The sequence below is a fragment of the Lycium barbarum genome, chromosome 3, assembly GCF_019175385.1.
Source record: "Lycium barbarum isolate Lr01 chromosome 3, ASM1917538v2, whole genome shotgun sequence".
Lineage (NCBI taxonomy): Eukaryota > Viridiplantae > Streptophyta > Magnoliopsida > Solanales > Solanaceae > Lycium > Lycium barbarum.
Genome location: NC_083339.1, coordinates 105,288,851 through 105,308,371, shown reverse-complemented (window position 1 = coordinate 105,308,371; position 19,521 = coordinate 105,288,851). Strand labels below are relative to the sequence as shown.

At 39.4% G+C, this 19,521-nt stretch overlaps 1 long non-coding RNA gene across 1 annotated transcript; it reads right to left on the bottom strand.

Moving 5' to 3' along the window:
• Window positions 1–8,237: 8,237 nt before the first annotated feature.
• Window positions 8,238–17,138, bottom strand: LOC132631701 (uncharacterized). The gene is made up of 2 exons (XR_009579020.1): window positions 8,930–17,138; window positions 8,238–8,535 (listed from the first exon to the last, which is right to left on the bottom strand). It is a non-coding gene; the product is annotated as an uncharacterized LOC132631701 (long non-coding RNA).
• Window positions 17,139–19,521: the final 2,383 nt, after the last annotated feature.

Below are 19,521 nucleotides of genomic sequence, written 5' to 3'. Positions count from 1 at the left end.
TCATCAATTTCAACCTTCAATCAAAATACCCAAATTTGAAAAAAAACCCTAACCTTCTATAATAATAATCCAAGAAATTTAGTTAGATTCAACTTAGTAACTACTATTCCAAGCATTTCATGACTAGCATAAAGCAAGATTTACCAAAACCCATTTTCATAGCATAAGATTCATGAAGTCAACTTAGGGTCTACAAGCTTTATTTCTAACTAAACCATAAAATCAAGGCTTAGTCATTCAATAAAACACAATGGAGTGAAAGGAAGCTTATCCAATGAAGATTCAACTCTAAATGCTCCTCAAATCGTCCTTAGAACTCCTTAGGTTATCAATTTAGTCAATAGAAGAAGAATGATTCAAATTGGGAAAATATAGGATTCTGATTCAGCGATCTCCGCTTACATGATCCCGTCTAGGCGGATAACCGTTCGCTGAGGCGGATTCATTAAATGACTCAGCACTCGCGTCTGCGGGTCAAGTCCCTCATGGGCCAACTTGTAGAGGCAGAAAACACACCCGCAGAAGCAGGACACCAAAAAACTAGAAAATCTAGTTTTCATAAAGTTCCACCTAAAAATCCTGACATCCACCCAAGACCTTCCGGATACAACCCAAACATGCAGACACATGTAAAAATGCGCTACGAACTCAATCGTGGCCTCAGAATTCCCAACGTGTCACGACCCAATTTCATAAGGTCGTATGGGCACCTACCTATCCTACCTCGGTAGGCGAACCCTTAATTCAACATTCACAAATCCAGTATATCTATATAGCGGAAGAAAATAAGCAACGAAGCCTGTCATTTCTATATATAATAAATACGGAAGTAATCATAAACCACCCCAGTATCTGGTCTGGTCATACAAGAGCACTAACTAAATATTACAAGTCTGAAGATGAAAAAGTATCATAATACAATTGTCTCGAAATAAGAGTAAGACAAGTAAGTAAGGAAAAGAACATCCGGGCAGCGGCCGTCATCGTGCTCACCCTGGAATGAGTCTACAGCAACCTCGCCGATCAGCCGCGAGGGAAAAGAGTGAACCTGTCTAATACTCTGCATCCATAAAAGAATGTAGCAAGTGTAGGTCAGTACAAAACAATGGTACTGGTAGGTATCATAGGCCGACTAAGACTAGTTGGCTTATATAAAGACAATAAGGTAAACGAAAACAAGTAAAAGATAGAGTACAAGTCACGCTTTCCCATGTAATCACCGTTCATATCCAACCCTATGTGATAGCCACTAATCTCAATTGTCCCAACTATTCACCTATATCAAACAAGTCTACTAGTACGATCCAACCAACGTAGTCTAACTCACCAACAACCAAGAAGTATAACCAACACCATAACCAAGTCATAATCAACCAGGAAGTATAATCAAAGCAATGCAATAAGAGGTATGTATGCAATGTTATGCAATGTAATGCCTGTACTCTTGCACTCTGACGGCGGAATACCTCCACGCCTCGACAGCACAACTCATGGGGGACCCGCGAAGTCCAAGCACCGTCACTTCGCACATAGCTCAGAGGACCAAATATCCGAAAGTCTCATAATACCAATGTTCCATATCAGTCACTCCGCACACAACCCAGAGATGACTCAATATCAACTATGTCTCAGACGAATATCGGTCACTCCGCACACAGCCCAGAGATGACTCAATATCCAATGCAATAATGTATGAAGTATGAATATGATGCAAGTACAATATCAATGAATCATATCAACTAACAGTGCCATGAAGGGCGCACAAGTAATATCATCATTAAGGCAATGAGATAAACCACAAAGGAGTCACAACTCTCAATTTTAATAATAATCAAGTCTCACGATATCACATTCATCAATGTTTCCTTCTCATTTGTATGATCAGTACCAATCACATAGCCTAACAATATAGTATCAATATTTCCATCTCGGTCATTCTGTATCACACAGCCTAGAATGACTTGTCATTCTGTGTCACAAAGCCTTGGGTGACTCAATAATCAATATGCCATGAATATGAGTATGAAGATGGGACAATGCAACTATAAACCGTGAACAATCTTAAGTTTCAAGCTGTGCCAAACATAGCGCACCAATATCACAAATGATCCACACAGTAATCATAATGAATATCCAATTTCCATGACAACAAGGGCCAAATATCCAAAAATTTCTGTACCAATAACAAGGCGTACACTAAGTACTAGTATCAATATCAATTAAATTTGTCCTTCCGTTTGACTCCCAATTCACAGACAATCCACCAATTTATACACAACATACCAAACAAGGTCCTATGGAGTCTACAGGCCACACGCCCGATCAAACAAGTCACAAGCAATACCAAAACCTAAGGCAACATCCAACCCAAACTTCATACCCGAAGGTTTACATGAAATCTCCGACTATATTATCTAATATACGCTTCGCTAGTCGAAGTCTCATCACAAAGGTAAGCTGTAACCTACCTGGCAGGCCGAGCAGCAATCTCGAGTCAAACTTGTGCCCTTCCTTTACGTTGAGCCTCTAGATAATCAAAGTCTACCATATTCGAATGCGGAATTAGAAACAAGAAGAAGGCATTTAATAAACTTAACTCTTATTAAATCCCCAAATTCCAACCCATAAACTAGGGTTCATAAACTAACAAAGTAAAAATAATAATCTAAAGCTCTCACAATGGAATTAGTGTTCTAGATGTTCAATTCCCATTAATAATCAACTAATTTAGTTAACAATTACTCAAAATTCGGATTATATAGAAAACCCCCAAATTTGGGTATAAATCCTAGCCTTTAATTCACAAATTAAGCCTTAGAAATGGAAGATTCAAGTTAATATAGCTATTATCCATCAATTCCATGCTCAATGAAGCTAACCCAACCAATAATATAAGATTTCAAAGCCAAGAACTCATTAGGAGGAAAAACCCATAAAACCCCCTCTTTTAATCTTAAGTTTTTTATGAAAAATATGAATATAGCTAGTTTGTTTCCAACATATTCAATCATATTCAACATTAATCTTACTATTTGGGAAGATTCTGGGAACCAAAAATGATTTCGAGCTTAACTCAAGAACCCATTGAAGACCCATTAGATTATATGAATTCTAGGTTATGCTAGATAATTAAGAGAGGTTAATGGAATCACAATAAGGTAGGAATGTTAACTTAGGGAAGAAATCACTTTTAAACCCTCCAATTCGCCTCCACAAAGCTCTCAAGACGGGATAGAATAATGACTAGGTTTTTGGGGTTTTAAACTTATAAAATAAGGTCAGTCTCAGTCAACACCGCTACAACGGTCATATGGCCGCCCCAGCGGTACCCCAGCGGCTGCGCAGACTGCTACGACGGTCCTGGCCAAAATACATACTGCCGCTGCAGCGGTGCTAGTGCCGCCCCGGTGGACACCAGACACCAGAATGTTTTCCAACTTCCACAATTTCATCCCGTAATTCGGCATTCACCCGAGACCCGGAACGCACAAACCAAATATGCAGATATACATAAAAACGCGCTACGAACGCACTCGTATCCTCGGAATTCCCATCAGAGGTCTCGTTGACCGAGTCAACCCCCGATACCTCAAAACTAACTTTCTAACCCAGGTCCCAAAATGCACCCGAATGCATTGGGAATCGATATGAATATGCACACAAGTTCTAAACAACCATCCGGGCCTCTCGGAATCGACGAATTCCTGAAAAAGGTCCGTTTACTCAAAAGTCAATTTTGAGTCAAGTCATTTTCGCTTAAAGCCCAATTTTTCTAGAAAACGTTCTGAGGCCCACAACGATGCCTAGGAAGTCATGCCAACTATCTTCTCAGGTCAAAATAGTTCTAACGAGACTCGAGAACGGGTCAACGAAGGCAAAAACGGAATAATCACGGTAACGACAAAACAGGTCGTTACACAATGGAGGTCACCTTGATCCCATCAACTGCCTAACGGTCAAAATCAAGGTTCCAACCAAGGGTAAAAATGCTCCTAAATGCCTCAAGATCCGTACCAAACATCCCAACAAGTCATAATCGACCCTCCGAACCTCATGGAACCAATATAATTTTGAAAAATGTCCGTTTACCCAAAAGTTAAGTATCAATCAAACATTTTTCACTTTAAGGTTCTAACTTCCTCAAATCCTATCAAAACTCGCCCGGTGACCTCGAGAATCTTGTTTCCCATCGCCGCGGGTCAAAAACACTCTAACAGGGTCAGGGAAATGGTCAACGGGGTTAAAAGGGTACAAACTGTTACACCTCAGAAATTTCCCCGTGAACGTGCAGTGAAAAGTTGCAGAATTTTCACTTCGGCCCAGTGGTCGTAAAGTGGAAGACGGGCCGTAAAGTAGTTTACGGACCGTAAACTGCTGTCGTCCTCCAACCTTCCAAGATTTCAACCTTCCGTCAAATGTTGAAATGGTAAACTACGACTCAGTTTACGGACCGTAAATTGAAATACGACCCGTAAACTGTGACCGTAAACCACCATGATCCCAACAGACCATTTTGTTTCTGATATGCTTAAATACGACCATGAAGGACGGACCGTAAACCACTATACGGACCGTAAACTGGGTTTACGGCCACTGTATACCCCGAATACTGTTCACAAAAATTAGATTTTTAAGCTAAGTATAAGGGACCCCAAGCTCATTTTATTTCATTTATCATCTTTCCAATTCAAGAACTCTCTAGAACACTCCAAAGAACTTCATCCACAATAATTCAAGAGAATCAAAGGAAAACCAAGATCAACAACACATAATCCATGAATCAAAGTGTGTGAAACTCAAGAAAAGTTCATCTTCCTCAAGAAAACCAAAGGAGGTGAGCTAGGGCTTTGGTGCTAAGAAGAGAAACTCCACTCAAGAATTATTCAACCATCATCCAAGGTAAGTTTCATGACCATTTTATGTTGTTTAAGGTATTGGAAGGTTAAGATACCCGAATTGTAGAAGAACATAGCAAATGGGTCTTTCAAGAGTGAATAGTGTCATGAGTGAGTGGTAGTTGAATTGAATCATGAATGTGAGTGTGTTGTGAGTATGAATATGTTATAAATGACATGTAGACCATGAGATAAGTGTGATACATGGGAAGATATGATAGCGAACCCAAAACCATAAATGTGGGGAAAAATGAAGAGAAATGGTGAATCATGGCCATTGTATATGAATGATAATTGTGATTTGCTATATTATGATTGTTATTGTGGGTGATTGGGAGTTGATATGGAATACGGGAAAAGTAGTATAAACAAAGGAAGTGCTGCCCAATTTTCTCTAGAAATAGTAGTGCGTTCTTATAGTTGGTTAACTAACGATCGTACGAATCCTCTTTTTGAAGGTAGAGGTGTGACATTGAAGGAGAATAAGCAAACACTAAATTTCTTAAACGACAAAGGTATGTGAGGCTTAACTCTTCTTTGAAAAGGAATGAATCCTTCAAGCTTTCCACAAATCCTTCCATAAGATGAAGCTTAAGAGTCCTTCTATATGTTAAATCCCCTATGAGCATGATAATGATGACAATGAGCTAGAGTCTAGAGACTCAAGAAATTGTGGCATGATGTTCCTACAATGCTAATGATGTTATTATTGTTAACACTCGCCTTACGTTTTATTCCCTTCAAGGCGAGGCATGATACTGATAAATGTCCATAATACAATCGGGGGTTCACGACCTTACATCACCCCGACATAGTATGGTTGTCTTAAAGCCTAATGAATGCTCTTAATGTTAATGTATGTTATGACAATAAGATGATGAATAATGCTAACTTGTAATATAACTATGGGGTACGTGGAACACTAAGAAATGATAACATGATGCTATGGCTTGAGACGTGTAATAAGGACGTGTTATGATTGATGTCGTGATGATAAGATTCCACCGCGCCTATATGGCCGGGCATGTCACCGCTAATGCGGGCTGCGTATGATTCCACCGCGCCTATATGGCCGGGCATGTCACCGCTAATGCGGGCTGCTATGTTTACACCGAGCCGAGAGGGCCGGGCATGATCACCACTAGTGGGCGACATATGAGGGTTACCCGGACGCGGGTAACGATTTAGATTATGATGTGACGATGTATATGATGACGTACGTGACGATGTATGGGATGTGATAACATGTGTGCTACGATTATGTAAAATGTGAAATATGATAGTAATACGATTGCCTATGACCTTGGTGCAGGTTACATCTTTGTCCCATGACTCATGATCTTTCTATTATGTTTGTTTATTTCATTCCTGCCTTACATACTCAGTACAATATTCGTACTGACGTCCTTTTTCTTTGGACGCTGTGTTCATGCCCACAGGTAGGCAGGGAGGAGATCTTGCTCCGGATTCTTAGAGGCTGCTAGCTGACTGAAAGCCCTCCATTGTCCCGGAGGTGCCTATGATGATTCTCTTGTGTACAGTTGTAGATGTCATCTCTTAGAGGCTCGTAGATACTCGACGTGGGTCGTGTGATTTTATGGCATGGTCATATATATATATATATATATATATATATATATATATATATATATGTGTGTGTGTGTGTGTGTGTGTGTGTGTGTGTATAGTATTTTGCTAGCCTAATGGCTCGTATGTATAAAAGCATTTTGTTTCTAAATGAAAATTGATTTTATTATAAATTGAGCATGAATCGGATAAATGATTGCTAAATAAGCTTAAGAAGTGATGGCACGAGCGGTGCTCGGTGGTTAGCCCCGGGTACCCGTCACGGCCCCTAACCGGGTCGTGACAAAAACGTACATAACGACCAAACTGATCGTTACAGTTATCCTTAATATTATTGAGATGAGGTAATTGCATTAGATTAACAATAATTATACATATAGCTCTTTGACAAAGAAATTATATATATATATATATATAGTCCCTCTTTATTTTTGATATACGCATGACAAATAATCTCCATCTATCAAGTCTCACGAGTCCTCTAAATTGAGATGGGAGATCATTGAAGGTAGCATACACTTTAGAAGCAGTAAAATCATGGAAAGAATGCTTGCTTACTTTCTAGCTGATTAGTTTTTCAGAAGCACTGTTATATCGTACGGTAAGAATGATGAAAGAACTCTTTTATCTTCTTAACCTCTCTATGATCACTATATGGGTTTTTATAAAGGCCTTTGACAAAATCAACAGATAGTTTAAATCACTATAAACAATTATGTAACTGTGACTATTATGTTTACACTAGGAGATTCTTACGAGTAAGGATGCCGCTTCAACCCGGTTGTTGGTTCCAGGTCCAAGCACTAATGAATAAGCCATCAATCAAGGTCCTTTCATGTTCCTAATGACACGAGCTCCTCCATTATAGTCCTTTTTTTTAACGCTATCAGTGTTAAGTTTGAGGGAAAAAAAAAGATTTAGTCCATTTAATGACGATAGTATGAAATGAACATAGCTACATTGAAGTTGAGTGATAGCATTCCAAGTATTCAATTTGTATTATTTAATTGGTTGGTGATTAGTTTAACCATGATGAAGGCTATAAAGTGACACTTGCCTTCTAGTTTCATCTTTTTCATTACATCCTAATCTCCAGATTTTTTAAATAATAATTGGAGAGAGAGAGAGAGAGTTGGTAACGAATCTAGTGACACAGTTCAAGCCTTTAAACTTCCACCAGTTAATCATCAATTTCCTATATGGATTGTTAGTGAATGTAATGTCTAAATATCCACAAAGAATATTTCATAATTCTTGAGCAAAGGCACCACTGTGAAAGAGGTGATCTCTGCTCTCTATACTAGAACATCTACACCATCAGCTTCTTAAAGGATATCATTTCTAAATATGGACACTCTCTTATCATTAGGGATCTTGTTTCTCAATCCAGACAATAAACTCATTTTAAAAAGGGTACTCCTATGCCAAGTGTTGCAATTAATCTAACTTTGCTACTTTTTTGTTTGAAGAGTTATCTGGCAGCGGCTATAAAGAATGAACATTTATTGTCAAGTATATATATTAGTTGATCTATCACATCATTAGACTAATCTACAATTTTTTTATATAAGTCGTGACATTTACAAGTAAGTATTTATTAGTAAAAAATATCTTTTGGGCCTTATAAACCCATAGGGGCTACTAGCTAAGTAAGATGACCCATTAGTTAATCTAACCTAAGTCGTTACCTCATTTGTGCTGTGAGGGCACCTATCCTTACCCGTAGGCGAACCCCAACTCAAAGCAATACAAACATAAGTTAATGAGGAAATTAAAGGAACTCCCAAAGTACTGAAATAGTCTTAATAACTTGCTGAAAATAAATTAGAGACAACATGCCCCTAAAACCTGGAAGTCACAAGTACAATAGCTTTATAGAATACGATTACAAGTCTTAAAAGCTAATACAACACAGTCTGAAATAAGGAAGACAAAAATAAGGATATAGAGGAATCCGGTATTGGGAAGGCAACAACAACACACCCTGGACTCCAAGATAGTGCTCTCCAATAGTCACTGAACCAAGATGCTCAACTCGTGCCCAGATCTGTACCTGCACACAAAAGGTGTAGCAAGTGTAGAGTGAGTACGGGAAGCACGTGTACCCAACAACTTCCTTGACCAACCCTAAACTATAGCGTTGGTGAGGGTTGGTACTTTTGATACTTCTCTTCTTGCTTATTTAGTAAAATTATATAGGTCATAAGAGATTCAACCACTAAAGTAAAGATTCTACCACTAAACAAAGTCATAAAGTCCATTACTTTCAAAGGATCATCATAAAGTTTCTAACTTTAGTTCTAATTTCTAACTTTTTTTTTTTGAATGAAAACCACCAAACCAAGTTTGGCAGTGCTTTATTAAAATAGAAAGTTTTTTGTACAAGAAAGGAAAAAGAAAAACAAATAAGCAAAAATCAGAGAAACATAAATAAAAGTGTAAATTACATCCAAAGACTGTATAGAAGCTTGTCTACTGCAGATCCTCTGGCCTTGACTTGACACCATCTCAAACACCTACAATCTCTCACCAGGTGCTATACTTCCAGGATGGAGTAGCATTCTTCTATTATTTCTTCAGATCCAGCTGTTATCTCCTTGACATTGTGTTGCACTCTGTTTGCCATTGTCTCTAATTTCTTAAATGAACAGATATTTAGAAGTACTACAAATGAATGAGCATGTGCACATGCTAATACCACTTTTGTAATCCTACCAAAAACATTTTCATTCAGTATATGCTGCTACTCATGGCATGTGTAAATGTAGCCTTATTACTGTTACTGATCTCCAATGTTGCTATTAATCTCCAGCCTCATTATTTTCATTCTAATTTCTAACTTTACTTCAATTAGAACAAGTATAGTGTTACACCTCGAAAAATTTCATGTCGTCATGTGGTAGATAGACTAACATAGGATCTACAAGTAAGAAGTAGTACTTAACGGTTCTAATTAAGATTCCAAATACATTTGAGACAAGAAAAGAGACTTCGTTGAAGAATGTAAGGTATAAGTCGTGTTTTGGAAGGGTTTTGCAAAGTACCGAAATAATGTTGACTTAATGATGTCTTGAGGAAGAGTTATGATGCCCCTACAAGTGCTAAGAAGGTTCCATAAGAATTGGAGATCAAACGAGACGATGAGAACAAGTTCGGAGAAAAGGTGGATTATACGACCATTTATACGGCCCTTATAATGGTCCGTATAACCGTTACAGTGAAGGGCCATCACTAATGGAGTTATATGGTCACTTATACGGACCGTATAAGAGTCCGTATAACTCCCGTTAGGCAGTTTTAATTTTTTATAAAAAGATGACTTCAAGGTCTTATTTCTCATTTCTTATTTTCTCCACTTCTCTCTAAACCTCTAGAATATTCCACACACTTCGTTTACATGAATTCAAGGGAAATCAAAGATCAAATACAAAAAAACTAGTAGAATTAAGTGCAAGAATGCTAACTAGAGTTGATGGAAGCTAAAAATTTCTTTAGAAGTGAAGCTAAGGTTTTCTCCAAGTGAAGTATTTCCATCCAAAACCCATTCCTTCACAATCAAAGGTGAGTTTTATGTTCATTTCATGCTATTAAGAGTATTGAATTGTTGAAAGACTTGGATTATAGAAGAAAGTAGAGAATGGGTTACAAATATAAGAATAGTGGTATTCTTGAATAGTAGTTTGACATGAATCATGATTCTTGAGATGTTATGACTGAAATCTTATTGTAAATGGTACAAATGATGTTAAAGAGGTATTATATGAGAAATGAATACGATGTTATGCCATAGCTAAGGCCATGAATCATTTTGGTAGGGAATTGTGGGAATTGGATAATGTCGAACTTGACAAAGTTATTGATTATGATATTATGAATGTTGTTATTGATGTTGGGAGTTGTTATAGCATATGGAGGAAGTTGTAGAAACAAAGGAGATGCTGCCCAATTTTCATTAGCTTTAGCTTAAGCTTAAGTATATTTCTGGTTATCTAATCTTAGTACGAATTCTCTTGAATGTAGAATCGTCGGCATCGAAGGGAACCATCTAGTCGATAGAGTTTAGGAGACAAAGAGGTATGTAAGGCTAGTCCCTTCTTCTCTAAGGCATGATTCCTACAACATGACTTCCTTTAGCTTTCCATAACTCTTTTATATTCTGGAAACTATGAATCTATGATTATTAACAACTTCTCATGTAATAAAGATAAGAGATGCGTTGTAAATATGACAATGATGATGATGAGTCTAAGTCTAGAGGTTCCAAGGCTTATGATATGATATCTTTATGAAGCTAACCATTCCATGCTGTTATTCATTGTTGCTAGACTCACCTTATGATGCTAGTTCCTTCAAGGTGAGGCATGATGATCATGACTGCTCCACCCGATAGAGTTGTAGTATTTAATTGATTTCTAAGGCATGCTTTATGATAAGTATAAAATGATGAAATTACACCGTGCCTAGATGGCCGGACATGACACCGCTAAGGCGGGCTGCTTATGATTACACCGTGCCTAGATGGCTGGACATAACACCCCTAAGGCGGGCTGCTTATGATTACACCGTGCCTAAAGGCCAGACATGACACCACTAGTGGGCGGCGTGTGATGATTAGCCGGACGCGGGTTAACGGTGATGGTATATTTGATGTGTATAACATGTGTTTTCCTTTAAAAGTTAATCAGGCATAGTATTCGCCCTAAGAGGCAATTGACGTACAGGTTATATCTTCGCCTCATGTTTCGTTATTTCTTATTTATGCTAGTATTATTCATGCCTTACATACTCAGTACATTTTTTGTACTGACGTACTTTCTTTTTGGACGCTGTTTTCATGCCCATAGGTAGACAGGGAGACGGTGCAGACTTGTAGGAGCTTATCAGCGGATTCACAGGAGCACTCCACTACTCCGAAGGTGCTACTTACAAACATATTCTTTTGTGTATATATTTGGGGTATGACGGGGTCCTGTCCTGTCCTCATGTCACAGCACTCTAGTAGAGCTCGTAGATACGGATGCGTGGGTAGTTGTTGTCTTATGAATACATCAATGTATATTTTTGTATATCATTTTGCAGCCGTGAGGGCTTATGTATATTTATGTATTGCCTTGGAGATTATATGTGCCCAGGATGAGTATGATGACTAGCATAATGAGTGGTGCTCGGTAGTAAGCTCCGGGTATCCGTCATGGCCCCTAATCGGGTCATGACAAAAGTGGTATCAGAGCAGTTCCGTCCTAGGGTGTGTCTACGAGCCGTGTCCAACAGAGTCTCATTTATGGGTGTGAAGCGTGCCACACTTATAAACAAGGGGCTGCGGGGCATTTATGAAAAATGACCATTCTTCTTATTATTAGACCGTGCGATAGAGCCATGTTGTAAGATTTTCTTTCCCCTGATTGTGCGTTATGATTTCAGTGATGCCGGTAAAGAGGAAAGCCACAGCCGCCCAGAAGGGTAAGGCTACGACAGAAAGGGGGATGGAAAGGGAGCCGCCAATGAATGTAGAAGAAGGTAAATCCCAAAATGAGGCTCCATCCAATACCTCTCATACTCCGCCTATCCTTGAAGAATAAGGAGGGGCTTCAGTTCCGACTCCTATGCCTCCAGTTCCTTCACCGGGTGCTTCGGGTCAACAGATGACCGAAGCTATTTAGCTATTGACACAGCAAATTGCCGCTCAGGCTCAGCAGCAGAGTACGGGTCAAGGTGGCAGGGCGACTAGTGCTAGAGCCCGTGATTTCATGAGTTTAAATCCCCCAGAATTTTTCGGGTCAAAGCCGGATGAAGACCCGCAAGGTTTTATTGATGAGATGCTGAGAACGTCTAGAATCATCCATGCCTCCGATACTAAATATGTGGAGTTGGCATCTTATAGACTCCGGGATGTGGTGGTTTTTTTGGTATAATAACTGGATATCTTCGAGAAAGGATAATGCACCTCCCCCAGTTTGGCAAGAATTCATAGATGCTTTCATCCGCCACTATTTGCCACCTGAGGTTCGAAGGGGTCGAGCTGACAGGTTTCTGAATCTAAAGCAAAGGAATATGAGTGCTCGGGAGTATAGCCTTTAATTTAATTCATTGGCTAGATATGCTATGACTATGGTGGCTGACATGAAAGATAGAGTACATAGATTTGTGAGCGGCTTAGGGCAACACTTGTTCAAGGATTGTCTGACAGCTTCACTACAGGAGGGGATGGACATTTCCCGTATTCAGGCTCACGCCTAGAATTTAGAAGAGCAGCAACAACCGCAGAGGGGTGAGCGTGATATTGACTGAGGATAGAGCAAGAGGGACAGATTTGCCGGTGCTAGTAGTAAGTATAGAGGGGGTCAGCGGCAATAGTATTCCAGACATTCGGGCCAGTCCGCGATGAGTGCACCTCCTCGATTTGCGGGCAGGAGATTTGATCGCCCTATTTATTCTGGTCTGGATCAGAGTTCGAGAGTCTCAGGTCCTCAGTTTAGAGGTGATCCTAGTTAGAGGAGACCACCAGTTCCACGATGTAGCCAGTGCAGAAAGTTACATTCGGGCCCGTGTCGCCAAGGTTAAGATGTTTGTTATGTTTGTTGACAGACTGGGCACGTGATGCGTGATTGTCCCTCGAGGCACGGTAGAAGTGGGGTTCAGTCCACAGGATCACCGGCTGGTTCTTCCTCATCTGTGCGCCCGATATGGCAGATTCCTCAGACTCCAGTAGGCCGCGGTAGGGGCAGAGGGGGAGCATCCAGTTCAGGTGGTACCCAGCCCCGTATTTATGCTTTAGCTGGACATCAGGATCTTGAGTCCTCCCCGGATGTGGTTACAGGTATACTATCCATATTCTCTCACGATGTTTATGCATTGATTGATCTGGGTTATACGTTGTCTTATATTACTCCTTATATTGCTGGCCGCATTGGGGTGAAATTCGAGCCAATTAAACATTTCGAGGTATCTACTCCGGTTGGTGATCCAGTAATAGCTAGACAAGTGTATATAAATTGTGTGATTGTGGTATGTGATCATCAGACTAAAGTTGATTTGGTTGTGCTGAAAATATTAGATTTTGATTTTATTATGGGTATGGACTGGTTGGCCTCTTGTTATGCTAATGTGGATTGCAAAACGAAAATAGTTCGGTTCTAATTCCCGGGAGAACCCGTGCTTGAATGGAAAGGTAATACAACGTCCCCAAGAGGTAGGTTTATTTCCTACCTCAGGGCGAGGAAGATGATCGCCAAAGGCTATATTTATCATCTAGTCCGAGTTCATAACATCGAAGCAAAGCCATCGACTTTTCAATCTGTCCCGGTAGTAAATGAATTTTCAGATGTATTTCCAGATGAACTTCCAGGTCTTCCACCGGAGCGGGAGATTGATTTTGTTATTTATGTGTTACTGGATACTAAACCAATCTCTATTCCTCCTTACAGAATGGCTCCTGCAGAATTGAAAGAGCTAAAGGCACAACTGAAAGATTTGCTGGAGAAGGGATTCATTAGGCTCAGTTCATCACCGTGGGGAGCACCTGTCCTATTTGTGAGAAAGAAAGATGGTTCCCTACAGATGTGCATTGATTATAGGTAGCTGAACAAGGTGACGATAAAGAATAAATATCCGCTTCTAAGAATCGATGATTTGTTTGACCAATTACAGGGTGCCGAATGATTTTCCAAAATTGATCTAAGATCGGGGTATCGTCAAGTGAGAGTTAGAGAAGAAGATATTCCCAAAATAGCTTTCAGAACGAGATATGGCCACTATGAATTTTGGGTGATGTCATTTGGGTTGACTAATGCTCCGGCGGTGTTAATGAATCTGATGAATAATGTATTCAGGCCCTTTCTAGATCTATTTTTGATCGTGTTCATTGATGATATTCTAGTATACTCTCGGACAGAAGCAGAGCATGTAGACCATTTGCGTACTGTCTTGGGATTCTTCGGACTAGTGAGTTGTATGCTAAATTTTTGAAATGTGAGTTCTGGCTGAATTCTGTAACTTTTCTGGGCGATATCATTTCAGCTAACGACATTGGAGTTGATACTCAGAAAATTGAGGTTGTGAAGACTTGGCCAAGGCCCACAATGCATACAGAGGTCCGTAGCTTCTTGGGATTAGCAGGCTACTATAGAAGATTTGTGGAAGGATTCTCTTCTATTTCAGCACCATTAACGAAGCTAACTCAGAAATCAGTAAAATTTTAGTGGACCGATGCTTGTGAACGCAGTTTCCAGGAATTGAAGGATAAATTAACTTTAGCCCCAGTCCTGACACTCCCAGAAGGGCTAGATGGTTATGTTGTGTATTGTGATGCCTCTAGTGTTGGGTTAGGTTGTGTGTTGATGCAGCACGTTAAAGTAATTGCCTATGCTTCAAGGCAGTTGCGAAAACATAAGAAAAATTATCCGACCCATGATCTGGAATTGGCTGCAGTTATCCATGCGCTAAAAATGTGGAGACATTACTTGTACGGTGTACATGTTGATATTTATACAAATTACAAGAGTCTCTAGTATATTTTCAAGCAGAAGGAGTTAAACCTACGACAGAGGCAGTGGTTAGAATTATTGAAGGATTACGATGTGAGTATTTTATATCATCCTGGAAATGCGAATGTAGTAGCTGATGCACTTAGCCGCAAATCAATGGGTAGTCTATGTGAGATCCCTCCGGAGCAGAAAGAATTAATCCGTGAGCTTCACCAGCTAGCCAGCCTCGGAGTTCATCTAATTGATTCGGGCAATGCAAGAGTTGGTATTCACAACCCAACTGTTTCTTCCTTAGATATGGAGGTGAAAGAACGCAAATATGAAGATCCCCAGTTGAGTCGCTATAGAGATACATTTCCTGAGAAAGAGAAGTCACCATTTGAAGTTTCTGCAGATGAAGTTCTTAGGTACCGAGACAGGCTATGTGTCCCAAATGTTGCAGGACTACGTCGTCGAATTCTAGAAGAAGATCATTATTCTCGGTATTCCATTCACCCAGGAGCAACAAAGATGTATCACGATCTCAAGTTAATGTATTGTTGGGATGGAATGAAGAAGGACACAACAAAATTTGTAGCTCAATGTCCAAATTGCCAACAAGTGAAAATTGAGTATCAAAAGATAGGAGGATCGTTACAAGCCATGGAAATTCCAGCCTGGAAATGGGAAGTGATTAACATGGATTTCATTATAGGCTTTCCTCGTTGTCAGCGAAAATATGACTCCATATGGGTGATTGTTGACAAACTCACAAAATCAGCTCATTTTCTCCCAACCAGGACCACATATTGAGCAGAAGATTATGCAAGGTTATACCTTAAGGCGATAGTACGACTTCATGGTGTTCCGGTATCTATTATCACAGATAGAGGAACACAATTTACAGCTAAATTCTGGAAGTCGTTCCAATAAGGTTTGGGTACTCAAGTGAGACTTAGCACAGCATTTCGCCCACAAACTGATGGACAAGCGTAACACACCATTCAGAACTTAGAAGACATGTTACGGTCATGTGTGCTAGATTTCGGAGGTAGCTGGGATGATCACTTTCCCCTTATTGAGTTTGCATACAACAATAGTCATCATTCTAGCATTCAGATGGCCCCGTATGAAGCTCTATATGGAAGAAAGTGTAGATCCCTAATTGGGTGGTTTGAAGTAGGAGAGATATAACTAATAGGTCCAGAGTTGATTCAGCAAGCAGTGGAAAAGATCAAGGTTATCCGAGATCAATTATTGACATCCCAAAGTCGCCAGAAATCTTATGCGGACAACCGTCGGCGAGACTTATAATTCCAAGTTGATAATTGGGTATTCTTGAAGGTGTCACCGATAAAAGGCGTGATGAGATTTGGCAAGAAGGGAAAATTAAGTCCTCGATACGTTGGACCTTATAAGATTATCCGCAAGATAGGCCAAGTAGCTTATGAACTGGACTTACCTCCAGAACTTGAATTAGTCCATCCAGTTTTTCATGTATCAATGCTCCGTAAGTGTGTCGGATATCCTACTAGAATCGTGCTTGTAGATGATGTTCAAGTACCGAAAGGTTGGCTTATGAAGAGGTACCCATTGCCATACTAGCTAGGCAAGTACGGAAACTTAGAAATAAAGAGGTGGCCTCAGTTAAGGTCTTGCGGAGAAATAATAACCGAGAGTAAATGACTTGGGAAGCGGAAGAAGACATGAAATCCAAGTACCTGCAATTATTTCCACCCTCGGAAGAGATTCAAGATGAGACATCAGTATTACAAGGTATGTAATGCTTTCTTTTTAATGCTTTTGGTCGTGTGTAGCCATAATTACTTGCTATTGTGTTGTAGCCCTGTGAGACGATGTTATTATGGGCTGTTGTGACAGGATAGTAGTGCCATATTACAGGGGATACTCTAGGACTAATGTTTTTAAAGGGGGGAAGAGTGTTACACCTCGGAAAATTTCATATCGTCATGTGGTAGATAGAATAATGTAGGGTAAGAAGTATATGATGTTTCTACGAGTAAGAAGTAGTACTTAACGGTTCTAATTAAGATTCCAAAGACATTTGAGGCAAGAGAAGAAAGTACGTTGAAGAATGTAAGGTATAAGTCGTGTTTTGGAAGGGTTTTGCAAAGTATCGAAATAATGCTGACTTAATGATGTCTTGAGGAAGAGTTATGACACCCCTTAGGTTGTTAATGAGGTGTTAAACAAGTGCTAAGAAGGTTCCATAAGGATTGGAGATCAAACGAAATGACGAGAACATGTTCGGAGAAAAGGTGTATAATATTATACGACAATTTATATGGTCTGTATAATATTATACGGTCCGTATAATGGTCCGTATAACCGTTACAGTGAAGGTCCATAACTGATGGAGTTATACGGTCACTTATACAGACCGTATAATATTATACGAACCGTATAAGGGTTCGTATAACTCCCATCAGGCAGTTTTAATTTTTTATAAAAAAATGACTTCAAGGTCTTATTTCGCATTTCTTATTTTCTCCACTTCTCTATAAACCTCTAGAATATTCCACACACTTCATTTACATGAATTCAAGGGAAATAAAAGATCAAATACCAAAAAACTAGTAGAATCAAGTGCAAGAATGCTAACTAGGGTTGATGGAAGCTAGAAATTTCTTTGGAAGTGAAGCTAGGGTTTTCTCCAAGTGAAGTATTTCCATCCAAAACCCATTCCTTCACAATCAAAGGTGAGTTTATGTTCATTTCATGCTATTAAGAGTATTGAATGGTTGAAAGACTTGGATTATGAAAGAAAGTAGAGAATGGGTTACAAATATAAGAATAGTGGTATTCTTGATTAGTAGTTTGACATGAATCATGATTCTTGAAATGCTATGACTGAAATCTTGTTGTAAATGATAAAAATGATGTTAAAGAGGTATTATATGAGAACGAATACGATGTTATTCCGTAGCTATGGTCATGAATCATTTTGGTAGGGAATTGTGGGAATTGGATAATGTCGAACTTGACAAAGTTATTGATTATGATATTATGAATGTTGTTATTGATGTTGGGAGTTGTTATAGCATATGGAGGAAGTTAGAGAAACAAAGGAGATGCTGTCCAATTGTCATTAGCTTTAGCTTAAGCTTAAGTATGTTTTCGGTTATCTAATCTTAGTACGAATTCTCTTGAATGTAGAATCGTCGGCTTCGAAGGGAACCATCTAGTTGATAGAGTTAAGGAGACAAAGAGGTATGTAAGGCTAGTACCTTCTTCTCTATGGCATGATTCCTGCAACATGACTTCCTTTAGCTTTCCATAACTCTTTTATATTCTGGAAACTATGAGTCTATGATTATTAAGAGCTTCTCATGAAATAAAGATAAGAGATGCGTTGTGAATCTGACAATGATGATGATGAGTCTAAGTCTAGAGGTTCCAAGGCTTATGATATGATATCTTTATAAAGCTAACCATTCCATGATGTTATTCATGCTTTATGATAAGTATAAAATGATGAGATTACACCGTGCCTAGATGGCTGGATATGACACCGCTAAGGCGGGCTGCTTATGAGTACACCGTGTGTAAATGGACGGACATGGCACCGCTAAGGCGGGCTGCTTATGATTACACCGTGCTTATAGGGCCGGACATGGCACAACTAATGGGCGGCGTGTGATGATTACCTGGACGCGAGTTAACGATGATGGTATATTTGATATGTATAACATGTGTTTTCCTTTAAAAGTTAAGCAGGCATTGTATTCGCCCTACGAGGCAATTGACGTACAGGTTATATCTTCGCCTCATGTTTCGTTATTTCTTATTTATGCCAGTATTATTCATACCTTACATAATCAGTACATTTTTCGTACTGATTCCCTTTCTTTTTAGACGTTGTGTTCATGCCCACAGGTAGACAGGGAGACGGTGCAGACCCGTAGGAGCTTATCAGCGGATTCACAGGAGCACTCTACTACTCCGGAGGTGCTACTTATGGTCATATTCTTTTGTGTATATATTTGGGTCGTAGATACGGATGCGTGGGTAGTTGTTGTCTTATGAATACATCAATGTATATTTTTGTGTATCATTTTGCAGCCGTGAGGGCTTATGTATATTTATGTATTGCCTTGGAGATTATATGTGCCCAGGATGAGTATGATGACTAGCGTAATGAGTGGTGCTTGGTAATAAGCTCCGGGTACCTATCATGGGCCCTAGTCTTGTCGTGACATATAGCCATAACTTCCAACCTTTACCCAAATGGAGCTTCTAAACCCACAAAGATTCCACCTTTCCATCAAGTTAAGCTAGTTAGTTACAAAGATCCAATCTTTACACTATTTAAGGCATTACAGTAGCATCAGTATTTCCATTTACCTTAGATCAAATAAACCTTCAAGATCTTATCTTTATATCATCCAAAGCCCATATGGCATGAAAACACATCAATAAGAATAAATGATATGCAATGCAAATGAAATGTATGCTATGCAATTGCCATATGCACCCGGTATACACATACTCCTGCAGTAGGCTTCATGTGACCCATAGGGGACTCATGAGGTCCGTATACCCACTTGGAATCATTT